The following is a 9,155-nucleotide window of genomic DNA, read 5'->3' as shown; positions in this document are numbered from 1 at the left end:
CCTCCGAAAATAATCTCCCCCCCCCCCCGCCAAGCGGACTCTCCTGCTTCTGCAGCCCAGGAAGAGAGACAGAGGAGGAAGTGTCCCATGCGAGGAATGAAACAGACACGCCATCCTGGGGGGGGGGAGGTGTGGAAGCCCCCCCCCCGTAAAAGCACCACAGGCAGGAAAGGCGAAGCCCACTATTGGGGAGGGAGGGAGGGAGGGAGAGGGGCACATGCTGCTCACGGGGCAGCCCCCCCCACTCTGGGACTCTTTTCCCCCCTCCCAACTCCATCCCTTCCCTGCCTTTCCTGTCAGAAAACCAGTTTATACTGGGCTCTCAGAACCATTTGACCCCATTTCTATATAAATGATGGAGATTTCCTACACATTAAATTTGAAAAGAAAAATACTGTTGTTTACTACGTGCCCAAAATCATTTCTAAATATAATACAACCGATTTTCAAGTGTCATATCTCAGGGGGAAACCAGGATCTTGTATGTTGTTTTGCAGTTGCCAAAACCAAATTTATGAAAGGGCTCATCTCTTTATCCTTCAGCTCTTTACAGTGGTACATCAGGTTAAGAACTTAATTCGTTCTGAAACTGTTCTTAACCTGAAGCACCACTTTAGCTAATGAGCTAGTTATTTAAACAAAAGTTTTTCTTACCATGAATTTCAGTTTACAGATGGGGGGGGGCGACATTCCACCCTCCTCTATCTTCCTCCGCTTCAGTGCATTGCAGCATTTGTTGCCTCCAGTTGGTTTATGATTGACATGGGGAGGAACTTATGGGCCTGTCTCTCTAAACTGAACTTCAGGGTAAGAAAAAATTCTGTTTTAAAAATTATTTCTGATTCATTTTTTGATTGTTTTCAAGAGTTGTTTCTAGCAATAATGTTAGTGTTTCAGTCTCATTATAAGTCACATTCAGATTTGTTTATTTTTAAAATCCAGTCATTTCAAATATATATGTAGGAGAAATTCAAAAAGAGATTACCCACGCATAAAAACCCAAAAGAAAAGGATGCAATCTCCAGGTGGAAAGATAGGCCTTTATTGAAAAACAAATGTTCATGCAAAGAACCACATCCAAAACAATGTTTTTTTAAAAAATACACTTACAAATTGCACATGTCATTCCTATTAACCAATCACAGAATCACAGCAATCTTAATAGTTGCAACCCAATGTCACAATAATCATTTGGCTCTTCAGATCAACCCTCCTCATAATATATCATGTGATTACATATAACATTCAACAGTCCCCATAGAGTCCAACACTTTATTCTTTTCAGAATTCCAGAACTGACATTTGCTATGTACAGGACCTAAAAGCAGCTGGTTCTGTAGAGAGCCAGTGTGGTGTAGTGGTTAAGAGCGGTAGTCTCGTAATCTGGAGAACCGGGTTCGAGTCTCCGCTCCTCCACATGCAGCTGCTGGGTGACCTTGCGCCAGTCACACTTCTCTGAAGTCTCTCAGCCCCACTCACCTCACAGAGTGTTTGTTGTGGGGGAGGAAGGGAAAGGAGAATGTTAGCCGCTTTGAGACTCCTTAAAGGGAGTGAAAGGCGGGATATCAAATCCAAACTCTTCTTCTTCTTCTTCTTCTAACGTAAAAAGTAGGCAGGCACAGGCTTTTTCAGTTTAGCAAGGCAATAGGCTAAAAAGAAAACAGAATAATCCAAATGCAGTTTTATGAAATTGTTATTTTCTCCAACGTATGCATGTTATGATGGAAACTTGGGCCAAAGTGTTGCCACAGAAACTAGGGAGCTAAAGATGCTTATGGCAGTGGGGCAGATGGTCAAGGCTAAAGTAGTTGAGGGCAGAAACTGGAAAATACTGGTTCCTTCTGGAGTTTGTGGTCTCTCCTTCAATGGCGGTTTTTGAGAAGAGGTTGGATGGCCATCTCTCAGGGATGCTTGAAGTGAGATTCCTGTGTTGCAGAGGGTTGGACTGGATGACCCCAGGGTACTTGCAACTCTTGTAGGGACGCGGGTGGCCCTGTGGTCTAAACCACTGAGCCACTTGGGCTCTGCTGTTCCGTAAGTGTCCTGATGCTTCTTGGCATCAGTTGCTGTGATGTTCAGGCTGAAGAAAGCTTTTGTAGCTCCCGATCAACCAGGAGGGAGACAGCATGCCAGGCAGGCATGTATCTTTATCAAGGTCCTACTCGTGTAGGATGAGCCTAACATTGGTTATGGGCCCAGGGATCAGGGCCACAGACCCAGGGTCAGTAGAGGAAAGACTGGGGGCTGTTTTTGTCCGGGTTGGAGTTTCTTGGAACCGGCACCGTGAAGCAAGCCTCTTCAGAGACGGAAGAGAAAAAGCAGATAGACTGTGAGTACAGCGGCTGCCTAAAAGTGAAAGTAGGCTGCCTGGAACGTTTGTGCAGCTGCCAAGTAGCTTGAACAGAGAAGCTTTGATTTATGACTGCTTCTGAGTGTTCTTGGCTCCGTTTAATCTCTGGGACAGACACTGAGCAGGAACAGATCCCATTCCCTAAGTTTATGTGGAGGGAACTGGGAGGAAGAAGTCCCATCCCCTGAGTTAGGGAAATGGGGGAAATAAAGGACCAAAGTGGTAAGGACCTAACAGAAGCAGAAGACACCAAGAAGAGGTGTCAAGAATACACAGAGGAATTGCTCCAGAAAGATATGGATCGTACACCCCAGGTAGTGTGGTTGCTGACCTTGAGCCAGACATCCTGGAGAGTGAAGTCAAATGGGCCTTAGAAAGCACTACTAATAACAAGGTCAGTGGAGGTGATGATATTCCCGCTGAACTATTTAAAACTTTAAAATATTATAGTGTTAAGGTGCTACACTCAATATGCCAGCAAGTGTAGAAAACTCAGCAGTGGCCAGAGGATTGGAGAATGTCAGTCTACATCCCAATTCCAAAGAAGGGATGTGCCAAAGAATGCTCCAACTACCGCACAATTGCGCTCATTTCACATGCTAGCAAGGTTATGCTTCAAATTCTACAAGGCAGGCTTAAGCAGTATGGGGACCGAGAACTCCCAGAAGTGAAAGCTGGATTTTGAAGGGGCAGAGGAACCAGAGACCAAATTGCAAACATGCACTGGATTATGGAGAAAGCTAGAGTTCCAGAAAAACATCGACTTCTGCTTCATTGACTAAGCAAAAGGATTTGACTGTGTTGACCACAGCAAACTATGGCAAGTTCTTAAAGAAATGGGAGTGCCTGATCACCTCATCTGTCTCCTGAAAAATCTCTATGAGGGAAAAGAAGCTACAGTTAGAACTGGATATAAAACAACTGATTGGTTCAAAATTGAGAAAGGAGTACAACAAGGCTGTATATTATCTCCCTGCTTATTTCATTTATATGCAGAATTCATCATGCGAAAGGCTGGAGTGGATCAATCCCAAGCCGGAATTAAGATTGCCGGAAGAACTATCAACAACCTCAGATATGCAGATGACACAACCTTGATGGCAGAAAGAGGAGGGTGCAAAATATGGTCTGAAGCTCAACAACAACAAAATGAAGATCATGGCCACTGGGCCGATCACCTACTGGCAAATAGAAGGGGAAGAAATGGAGGCAGTGAGAGATTTTACTTCCTTGGGTTCCATGATCACTGCAGATGGTGACGGCAGTCACGAAATTAAATGACACCTGCTTCTTGGGAGAAAAGCAATGACAAACCTAGTGTCAGGAGTGCGTGCAGGAGCCAGGCCCCGTGACCAGAACGACTTTGCAGGACTGGGGCCTTCCTAAGTTTGTTCTGAAGAGGCAAGGCGCAGCCGCACAAGTGACGCCGATTGGTAACTCACAGCACCTGGTGGCAAGAGCCAGGAAGGGATATAAGGTCAGCATTTCCCTTCGGCTCTTTGCCACAGCAACACGTTTCCTGCCTTGCTGCGTTTGGCTTCTTGCTTCCCGACCCTTGGCCCCTTGACTTCAAGATTCCTTGCTTCTTGACCCTCGGACCCTCGACTTCATGACTCCCTGCTTCCTGACCCTTGGACCCCTGGCTTCTAGACTCTCGTTCCTGCTTCCACCCTGCCATCTTACCCCCAGTCTCGACGTCCTCAGCCGGGACTTCAATTGCCCGTAGACTGGACCGTGACACCTAGACAGCATCTTAAAAAGCAGGGACATCACCTTGCTGACAAAGGTCCGTATAGTTAAAACTATGGTTTTATGTATGGAAGTGAGAGCTGGGCCATCAAGAAGCCTGATCGCCTAAGAATGGATGCTTTTGAATTCTGGTGCTGGAGGAGACTCTTGAGAGTCCCATGGACTGCATGAAGATCAAACATCCATTCTGAAGGAAATCAGCCCTGAGTGCTGACTGGAAGGACAGATCCTGAAGCTGAGGCTCCAATTCTTTGGCCACCTCATGAGAAGAGAAGACTCCCTGGAAAAGACCCTGATGTTGGGAAAGATGGAGGGCACAAGGAGAAGGGGACGACAGAGGACGAGATGGTTGGACAGTGTTCTCGAAGCTAGGAACATGAGTTTGACAAAATGGCGGGAGGCAGTGGAAGACAGGAATGCCTGGCGTGCTCTGGTCCAGGGGGTCACAAAGAGTCAGACGCGACTAAGCAACAACTCTGCTTGATATTTTATCATGTTTTCAATATTCTGTTGGGAGCTGCCCAGTGTGGCTGTGGGACACCAGCCAGATGGGCAGGGTACAAGTAATAAATTATTATTTTTTTAAAAAAATCTTCCAGTAGCACCTTAAAGACCAACTAAGTTTATTCATGCCTGGTATCTGAAGTAGTGTACATGCACACGAAAGCTCATACCAATAACAAACTTAGTTGGCCTTTAAGGTGCTACTGGAAGAATAAAAAATAAAAAAAATTATTAAACGGTCACAGACCAGATTAACTCGTACAGCTAGTCAACGAAGCATAACACCGGAAAAAAACAAAGAACGATTTCAATACAAATTAGGCCATAACAGCAATTTAAAATTAGACAACATACATAAAATTAAGTATTTGCCTTCGCCTGCATATTGACATTGGAAAGCTCTTGTTTCCTGCGCCTAATAGCGGCTACACAAAATTTGGCCACATTGGTCGTAATTTCAGGAATCTTATCTTCTATCAAGGCTCTCAGACGTTGGAGTTCTGGTTCATTTTTACGCTTTTGTAAAACTGGGGCAATAAAGGTCAGGCGTAGATCCTCGTAGTATCTACAGTGCAGTAATACATGCAGACTTGTTTCCACTTCCGATGAGCCACATGGACAAACACGTGACTCATATGGTTTGCCCTCATATCTGCCTAGCAGCAGGGCAGAGGGCAGAACGTTAAATCTGGCCAGGGTAAAGGAGTGTCTGTACTTAGGTATTTGTAGATCAGCCAAATAATTTGCGGGTGAGAACCCTCTCCCAAAGTCTCTAATTATGGCATGTTTATCCATTTTGCCCATATGACATTGCAGCTCTATGTCCCTAATGCGTTGGAGCACTTGACTTCTGGCTCTCTCATATCCTGCCGCTATCAAGATCTGCGGGGAGAATCCCAAGCTTCTTATCTTTTCAAACAGGGAAGCTTTCCAGGTGGAGTGAAAGGTGTCTAAGAGTGTTAAAGGAGCCAAACCGACCGGTAAAAAAATAAGTTTTAACCAGTAGTGTATCTTTAGAATCCACAGCCGCACATTAACGGGTGGTTGTCCAGCTTCTAAGCGGACAGCTATATTAGATACACGGGGGGGATCCCCAATAAACACCGATAGAATTTTGTTTGAAATGCCTCTATAGGCACAAAAAATTAAAAACTGCAAACCTGGGATCCATAAGTAAGTTGTGGGAGTATTTTTGCAGCAAAAACCTGGGAGGCCGCCGGAACGTATTTACCCCCTTTCCCGTGGAAAAATCTTGTAAGGGCTTTATTGGCCCTTCCTGCATTGGCAATGGCGTTTTTCATCTGTTGGTGCCACGAGACCCTTTCCTGAAAAGTTATTCCCAGGTATTTGAAAGTTGCTACCTGGTCAATAGGTTGACCGTTAATTCTCCATTTGTGTTTCCTTCTTTTTTTTGAAAACACCATAATTTTGGATTTGCTGTAATTTATTGCTAGTTCTTCCGCTTGACAGTAGTCAGCAAGTGATCTCAAAAGCTTCCTCAAGCCAACGCAGGAAAAGGAAAGTAGGACTGCATCGTCCGCATACAGAAGCACTGGGAGGGGTATACCTGCCAGTTTGGGAGGGTGGGCATTTTCTTTCGCCATATTTACTGCTAGAGAGTTGATATAAAAATTAAATAGCGTTGGCGCGAGGACACATCCTTGTTTAACCCCATGAAGCGTTTGAATCTCTTTGGTTAGATGGCCTGACCGATCGCATCTTACCCTCACCCTGGTGTTTTCGTATAGTCCACGGATAAGGCGTAATAAGCGTTTATCTATGTTTGTAGCGCCAAGCTTTTCCCAGAGTCTATCCCTTGGTATTAAATCAAAAGCTGATTTAAAATCCACAAATGCTGCATATAAAGACCCCCCTTTTCTAGAGTATTTGTCTGCCAGGTGTTGAAGGGTAAGGGCCTGGTCTATAGTTGAACGCTTTGCTCTAAAACCAGCTTGAGCTTCTGATAAAATATGCTCTCTTTCCATCCACTCCACTAATTTATCACATAAATGAGCAGCGTACAGTTTACTAATGATACTTAATAGGCTGATTGGTCTATAGTTAGCTGGCTCAGTTCTGCTTCCTTTCTTGAATATTGGAATGATAATAGCTAAACCCCAATCCTCAGGGATAATAGCCGCTTGATTTATACTAGTGAACAAGGCGGCTAGCACAGGGGCCCACCATTCAACGTTTGCCTTAAGAATTTCTGGTGGGATATTGTCAGCACCCGGGGCTTTCCCTGATTTAAGAGATTGAATAAGGCCAGTAATTTCTTCTATGGTTACAGGGGGGCATTCCTTGCCAATTTCGCTTGAAGCAGGAAGCAGAACTGGGGCCAGTTGATTTGGTGAATATAGTGAAAGGAAATAGGCCTCCCATGCTCCAGCGGGTATAGAGTATTCAACCTCAATCGGGGAGTCTCTCCAGCTTTTTGCAATTGTTTTCCAAAACGTGGCAGAATCTTTCCTTTGGGAAGCCTCCACTAGGCACTGCCATTCCTCCCTTTGCGCCTGGAGCTTTTTCTTGTTAATCAAAGCTTTATAGCTGCGTTTTAACTCAAACCAGTCTAATGGAAGCGAAGGTACCGTATTTTTCGCTCTATAACACGCACCTGACCATAACACGCACATCGTTTTTAGAGGAGGAAAACAAGGGAAAAAATATTCTGAATGAAACAGTGGACGTATCATTTTTGTGCTTCATGCTGTGGCCACAGACATGTGATCTGATGGTGAATTTGGGGTGACCCAATGCAAAAATCCTGAGAATCCCTGTGGATCCATGCTTTGTAACCACGTTTTTGCACCATTGCAGCCCCAGGCAACAGTGGGTGCGTGATTTTTTTTTTTGGGGGGGGACAGGCTGTAGCCATGGACATGCTATGTGCTCTGATGGTGAATTTTGGCTGACCCAATGCAAAGATCCTGAGGATCCATGTGGATCCATGCTTTGTAACCACGTTTTTGCACCATTGCAGCCCCAGGCAACAATGGGTGTGTGATTTTGGGGGGGCAGGCTGTAGCCATGGACATGCTGTGTGCTCTGATGGTGAATTTGGGGTGACCCAATGCAAAGATCCTGAGGATCCATGTGGATCCATGCTTTGTAACCACATTTTAAGTGGGGAGGGAAGGAAAAACACAGAAGGCTAAGAATGCAGGAGAGGGCTATAACGTGAGGAAAGGAAGGGAAAAGTTCCCCCCCACCCACCCACACAAGCCAGCCAGCGTGCGCGCTCTCTCTCTCTCTCTCTCTCTCTCTCTCTCTCTCTCTCTCTCTCCCTCCCACCAGCATGACAGAAGAAAGCATTTTAACTGCATTAAGAACTATTTAGCAGTGAAACCTAAGCTTTGCCATCCCTTAAGAGGTACAGACACTGTAATCTTCCAGATCGCATGAATTTACAGGCAAAACACTGTTTAAGGATTTCATCCTTTTAAATGGAAGAAAGCATATTTGAATGCTGTGTGTCTCCAAAAACAAAAAGCAGGAAGTCAAATCAGAATTTTAAGCCGAACCTGTAATCTCTCTTCCCTTCACAAACATTGTTCCCTCCGGAGCAGGGAGAGGATAGAGCGACGCTCTGCTCTCCTCTCTACTTGCCTGGAGGGGAGGGGCTTTCCCTGCTCTTTGTTTGGACGCTCTGCTCTCCTCTCTACTTGCCTGGAGGGGAGGGGCTTTCCCTGCTCTTTGTTTGGACGCTCTGCTCTCCTCTCTACTTGCCTGGAGGGGAGGGGCTTTCCCTGCTCTTTGTTCCGTTTGAGCAAACACAGCAACGAAACAGAGCAGGGTGGGCAGTAAGACCCTGAGGCAGAATGAAGGAAAGCAGCTTCCTGTCTCACGGAGCTCCCTTCTCCCTGAAGCGCGGTTTGATTTTTGCCTCATTTTTCGGCTCCAGGGACACACATTCGCTCCATAACACGCACAGACATTTCCCCTTCCTTTTTAGGAGCAAAAATCTGCGTGTTATAGAGCGAAAAATACGGTAAGTTCGCTAACCTATAGTTCCTGTACTTATCCAGCAGGAGGCATTTCATAGCCATGCATTCTTGGTCAAACCAAGGTTTGGATTTATGAAAGTGTAGAGATTGCCATGGTGTTTTTTTGTTGGTCAGATAAGGTTGTAGCGACGAAATCAGTTCCCGGAACATGTCTAATCTAGCCTCAGGAGTTGGGGAATTGACAAGGTTCTCCTTTCTAGCAAGAAAAGTATCTGAGTGAAGTCTTTCCGATATTTCATCACTCAATTTGCTGGACCATTTAATGCGTGAGTATCTTAGCTCCATGTTTTCGAAACATGGGGCTACAAGTTTATCAGAGCATAATAAATCTTTTCTTACATCCAGTATTAAACAGATGGTCGCTGTCAACCCTCTCCACCACTTTACATTCCCGTGCTCTGCTCAGAAGGTTAGATGACACCAGGACATAATCAATAGTGGAGGCTCCCATGTTGGATATAAATGTAAATTCCCCACTGGGTTCTCTGTCAACACGACCATTTAATACAGTCAGATCCAGATTGTTGGAAAAACGTAGAAGACATAAG

The 9,155-nt window shown here is 45.2% G+C and overlaps 1 protein-coding gene across 1 annotated transcript in view; it reads right to left on the bottom strand.

Moving 5' to 3' along the window:
* The window catches only part of LOC308580630 (uncharacterized protein), a 71,652-nt gene that overhangs the window by 44,100 nt on the left and 18,397 nt on the right, over nt 1-9,155 (bottom strand). The window lies entirely within an intron of this gene.

The sequence above is a fragment of the Podarcis bocagei genome (assembly GCF_964188305.1).
Source record: "Podarcis bocagei genome assembly, chromosome: 2".
NCBI lineage: Eukaryota > Metazoa > Chordata > Lepidosauria > Squamata > Lacertidae > Podarcis > Podarcis bocagei.
This window is presented reverse-complemented; position numbering and strand designations above follow the sequence as displayed.